This window comes from Triticum dicoccoides, chromosome 7B, assembly GCF_002162155.2.
Source record: "Triticum dicoccoides isolate Atlit2015 ecotype Zavitan chromosome 7B, WEW_v2.0, whole genome shotgun sequence".
In the NCBI taxonomy this organism is placed as follows: domain Eukaryota; kingdom Viridiplantae; phylum Streptophyta; class Magnoliopsida; order Poales; family Poaceae; genus Triticum; species Triticum dicoccoides.
The window spans coordinates 588,971,885-588,978,029 of NC_041393.1; positions in this window are offsets into that span (position 1 = coordinate 588,971,885).

Below are 6,145 nucleotides of genomic sequence, written 5' to 3' on the forward strand. Positions count from 1 at the left end.
TTACATATTGGACGTTATTCCAACTTGAGTCATTATGTATCTCAAATAAATACAAGTAATATAGGAAAAATATTCAAGACCTATGTACAAGCTTATGTCATAGAAAATAGTTTTTCAGAAAATCAATCGAGTGAAAATTTGAACTTATGTTTCTAAGCAGTGTGGCACTATTCCTTTTGTATTAAAATGCAATATTAAACTGTTCCTTCTTTCTCTAAAGTTATATAGCTTGTAACACCATGCAACAACACATGATTATGTGTTACTGTATCAATTGTTTGTAACACAGATGGAGCAACGCAAACTTATATGTTACTATGTTAAGATGCCGTAACATATTTTTGAATCTTATCGACTATGTGTTACTGTCTACCCTGCAACACACATGATGCGTTACTAATATTTTTCTCTGTAACACGTTTTTCTATGTGTTACATGATTGTGTTACTTAATCTTTATTTTGTTGTAGTGGAGAGAGGTATGACATCTAAGTTTGATTGTGTTAAATCTTTTATGGATACCGATATTTTCCGTAAGTTTAGCACTAAATATGGACTTGACTCTGAGATAGTAGCTTCTTTTTGTGAATCTTTTGCTACTTATGTTGATCTCCCAAAGGAGAAGTGGTTTAAATATCATCCTCCCATAGAAGTAAAAGTAGCTGCACCTATTAAAGTTGAAGAAAAGACTGTCACTTACAATGATCCTATTAAAGTTAGAATGAAGGATCATGCTAAAGCTTCAACTGTTGTTCGTAAAAGCAATATTAGAACTTATACACCTCCTGAGCAAGTCAAAGTAGAACCTAATATTGCTATTTTTAAAGATCTCTTGTCTGATTAATATTGATGGGCATGTTATTCAATTCGGTGGTGAAACTGCTAGAATTGCTAAACCTTGTGCTAGAGATAAACATAGACATGTGGTAGGCGTGCCTGTTATTTCTGTTAAAATAGGAGATCATTGTTATCATGGCTTATGTGATATGGGTGCTAGTGCTAGTGTAATACCCATTGACTTATACAAAGAAATTATGCATGATATTGCACCTGCTGAGTTAGAAGATATTGATGTTACAATTAAACTTGCCAATAGAGATATTATATCTGCAATGGGAATTGTTAGAGATGTTGAAGTCTTGTGTGGAAAAACCAAATATCCCGCTGATTTTCTTGTTCTTCGTTCTCCACAAGATAGCTTTTGCCCCATTATATTTGGTAGACCCTTCTTGAATACTGTTAATGCTAAGATAGACTGCGAAAATAATGTTGTTACTAGTGGCTTGGATGATATGGTTCATGAGTTTAATTTTTGTAAATTTAGTAAACAACATCGTGAGGAAGAATTGCCTAGTAAGGATGAAATTATTGGTCTTGCTTCTATTGCCGTACCTCCTAGTGATCGTTTAGAACACTATTTGCTAGACCATGAAAATGATATGTTCATGAATGAAAGAAGGGAAACAGATGAAGTATTCTTTAAACAGGAACCTATTCTGCAACACAATTTGCCTGTTGAAATCGTAGGGGATCCTCCTCCACCCAAGGGCGATCCCGTATTTGAGCTTAAACCGTTGCCTGATAATCTTAAATATGCTTATCTTGATGAAAAGAAAATATATCCTGTCATTATTAGTGCTAACCTTTCAGAGCATGAAGAAGAAAGATTATTGAAAACTCTGAAGAAGCACCATGCCGCTATTGGATATAATCTTTATGATCTTAAGGGCATCAATCCCACTCTATGTCAACATAAAATAAATTTGGAAGCGGATGCCAAACCAGTTCGTGATCCTCAACGACGTTTGAATCCTAAAATGAAAGAAGTGGTAAGAAAAGAAATACTCAAGCTTCTGGAGGCAGGTATAATTTATCCTGTTGCTGATAGTCAGTGGGTAAGTCCTGTCCATTGTGTCCCTAAGAAGGGAGGTATTACTGTTATCCCTAATGATAAAGATGAATTGATTCCGCAAAGAATTATCACAGGTTATAGGATGGTAATGGATTTCCGCAAATTAAATAAGGCTACTAAGAAAGATCACTACCCCTTACCTTTTATTGATCAAATGCTAGAAAGATTATACAAACATACACATTATTGCTTTCTAGATGGTTATTCTGGTTTCTCTCAAATACCTGTGTCGGCTAGAGATCAATCAAAGACTACTTTTACATGCCCTTTTGGTACTTTTGCTTATAGATGTATGCCTTTCAGTTTATGTAATGCACCTGCTACCTTTCAAAGATGCATGATGGCTATATTCTCTGATTTTTGTGAAAAAATTTGTGAGGTTTTCATGGACGATTTTTCCGTCTATGGTTCCTCTTTTGATGATTGCTTGAGCAATCTTGATCGAGTTTTACAGTGATTTGAAGAAACTAATCTTGTCTTGAATTGGGAAAAGTGCCACTTTATGGTTAATGAAGGTATTGTCTTGGGGCACAAAGTTTCTGAAAGAGGTATTGAAGTTGATAAAGCCAAGGTTGATGCTATTGAAAAGATGCCATGTCCCAAGGACATCAAAGGTATAAGAAATTTCCTTGGTCATGCTGGATTTTATAGGAGGTTCATTAAGGACTTCTCAAAAATTTCTCGGCCTCTGACTAATTTACTACAAAAAGATGTACCATTTGTCTTTGATGATGATTGTGTAGAAGCATTTGAAATACTTAAGAAAGCATCAGTGTCTGCACCTGTTTGTTTAGCCACCTGATTGGAATTTGCCCTTTGAAATTATGTGTGATGCTGGTGATTACGCTGTAGGTGCTGTTCTAGGGCAAAGAGTTGATAAGAAATTAAATGTTATCCATTATGCTAGTAAGACTCTAGACAATGCTCAAAGAAATTATGCTACTACCGAAAAGGAACTTTTAGCAGTTGTATTTGCTTGTGATAAATTCAGACCCTATATTGTTGATTCTAAAGTAACTATTCACACCGATCATGCTGCTATTAAATATCTTATGGAAAAGAAAGATGCAAAACCTAGACTCATTAGATGGCTTCTCTTGCTGCAAGAATTTGATTTGCATATTGTTGATAGAAAAGGAGCTGAGAACCCCGTTGCAGACAACTTATCTAGGTTAGAGAATGTTCTTGATGACCCACTACCTATTGATGATAGCTTTCCTGATGAACAATTAAATGTCATAAGCACTTCTCGTAGCACTCCATGGTATGCTAATTATGCTAATTATATTGTTGCTAAATTTATACCACCTAGCTTCACATACCAACAAAAGAAAAAGTTTTTCTATGATTTGCGACATTACTTTTGGGATGACCCACATCTTCATAAAGAAGGAGTAGATGTGTTATTAGACATTGTGTACCTGAGCATGAACTGGAACAGATCCTACGCAAGTGTCACTCCGAAGCTTATGGAGGACACCACGCTGGAGACAGAACTGCACATAAGGTATTGCAATCCGGTTTTTATTGGCCCACTCTCTTCAAGGATGCACGTAAGTTTATTTTGTCTTGTGATGAATGTCAAAGAATTGGTAATATTAGTAGACTCCAAGAAATGCCTATGAGTTATTCACTCGTTATTGAACCATTTCATGTTTGGGGCTTTGATTATATGGGACCTTTTCCTGCCTCTAATGGATATACACATATTTTAGTTACTGTTAATTACGTTACTAAGTGGGTAGAAGATATTCCAACTAGTAGTGATGATCATAACACCTCTATTAAAATGCTTAAGGAAGTTATTTTTCTGAGGTTTGGGGTCCCTAGATATTTAATGACTAATGGTGGTTCACACTTTATTCATGGTGCTTTCCGTAAAATGCTTGCTAAGTATGATGTCAATCATAGAATCGCATCTCCTTATCACCCGCAGTCTAGTGGTCAAGTAGAGTTGAGCAATAGAGAGCTCAAATTAATTTTGCAAAAGACTGTTAATAGGTCTAGAAAGAATTGGTCCAAGAAACTTGATGATGCATTATGGGCCTATAGAACTGCATATATGAATCCTATGGGTATGTCTCCGTATAAAATGGTTTATGGAAAAGCATGTCACTTACCTCTCGAACTAGAACATAAGGCATATTGGGCTATTAAAGAGCTCAACTATGATTTCAAACTTGCCGGTGAGAAGAGGCTATTTGATATTAGCTCACTTTATGAATGGAGAACCCAAGCTTATGAAAATGCCAAGTTCTTTAAAGAAAAAGTTAAAAGATGGCATGACAAAAGGATACAAAAGCGTGAGTTTAATGTATGTGATTATGTATTGCTATACAACTCTCGTTTAAGATTTTTTGCAGGAAAACTTCTCTCTAAATGGGAAGGTCCCTACGTTATCGAGGAGGTCTATCGTTCCGGTGCTATAAAAATCAATAACTTCGAAGGCACAAATCCGAAGGTGGTAAACGGTCAAAGGATCAAACACTATATCTCAGGTAATCCTGTAAATGTTGAAACCAATATTATTGAAACCGTAACCCTGGAGGAATACATAAGGGACACCTTCCAGACTGTTCCAGACCCCGAAAAGGAATGGGTATGTGGTACGGTAAGTAAACTGACTCCAAAACAATTTTTAAGGCAATATTTCTCCGTTTTGGAATATTTAGAAAAATAGAAGAATAAGTGGCAGTCCGGGAAGGACACAAGGCCTCCACGAGGGTGGAGGGCGCGCCCTACCCCCCTGGACGCGCCCCTACCTCATGAGCACCTCGTGTGCCCTCCGGACTCCATTTTCTTGCACGATACGTATTTTGGTCGGTAAAAATTCATTATATATACTCCCGAAGGTTTTGACTCCCGTATTACGCAAATATCCTCTGTTTTCGTTTTGAGCTGTTCCTGTTGCAGATTTGGAACAAGATGTCGTCCCAAGATTCGGAGGGAGAGAGCTACATGGCTGATTATATTGCAAACCCCAAAGTATATGGGGATGTGGAACATTTTGGCTGGACCACGGAGGAAGGAGGAAATGAGTTCTGATGAAGAGGACGATCCACAACCTCAACCTGGTGATATGCATCTTGAGTTCAAGAAGTCAAGCCTCCCTAAGGTCCAATCTATCCCACCTCGTTTTTTTTGTAGGACAACAAGGTAGCACTATGCAAAAAGATAATGAAACTTGAGCTCGAGAATGAGGATCTGAGGGAGGAAAATTTTAGCCTCAGATGCAAGCTAGAGAAGAAAAATGCAACAACTCCATCATCAACAACGAAGAAGGAGACATAATCACATGAGTATGGGCACTCCCCTTGGAAAATGCCAAGCTTGGGGGAGGTGCCCTGGTATCGTATCACCATCACAACTCCTATCTTTACTGTTTTCTTAGTTCGATCATATTAGTAGTATCTTGATTTAGTAGAATAAAGTCATGGCATGATCTAGTTTTGAGTTTTGCTTTATGATCCTTGTTTGTAATCGAGTCCGTGAGCTATATAATAAAGATTAGTGTTGAGTCAACGGCTTGCTTATTTTGCCGTGATCTTGGGTGAATAATAGAAAAGAAGAAAAGGAATAAAAAGGAATCAAAGAGTTCATATTGATCTTATTGAAATTAATGACTTCACATAGAAAGAGTATAATGATTAAAAGTTGTTGGGAGTTGGAAAATATAGCTTTGGTCATCGTTGTAATTAATAGGAAGTAATAAGGAAAGAGAGGTTTCACATATAGATATATTATCATTGACATCTTTTATGATTGGGAGCACTCATTAAAATATGACATGCTAAAGAGTTGAGGTTGGACAAGGAAGACAACATAATGAGTTATGTTTTCTTACATCTAAGATAAAGTATGTTGTCATGGATCCTCTAACGTGTTGAGCTTGCCTTTCCCCCTCATGCTAGCCAAATTCTCAGCACCAAGTAGAAATACTACTTGTGCATCCAAATACCCTTAAACCAGTTTTGCCATGAGAGTCCACCATATCTACCTATGGATTGAGTAAGATCCTTCAAGTAAGTTGTCATCGGTGCAAGCAATAAAAATTGCTCTCTAAATATGCATGACTTATTAGTGCAAAGAAAATAAGCTCTGTACGAACTTGTTGTGGACGTAATACAAGCGACGGACTGTATAATAAAGGTCCACATACAAGGGGCAATATAAAGTGACATTCTTTTGCATTAAGATTTTGTGCATCAACCCTAAACGTGCATGACAACCTCTG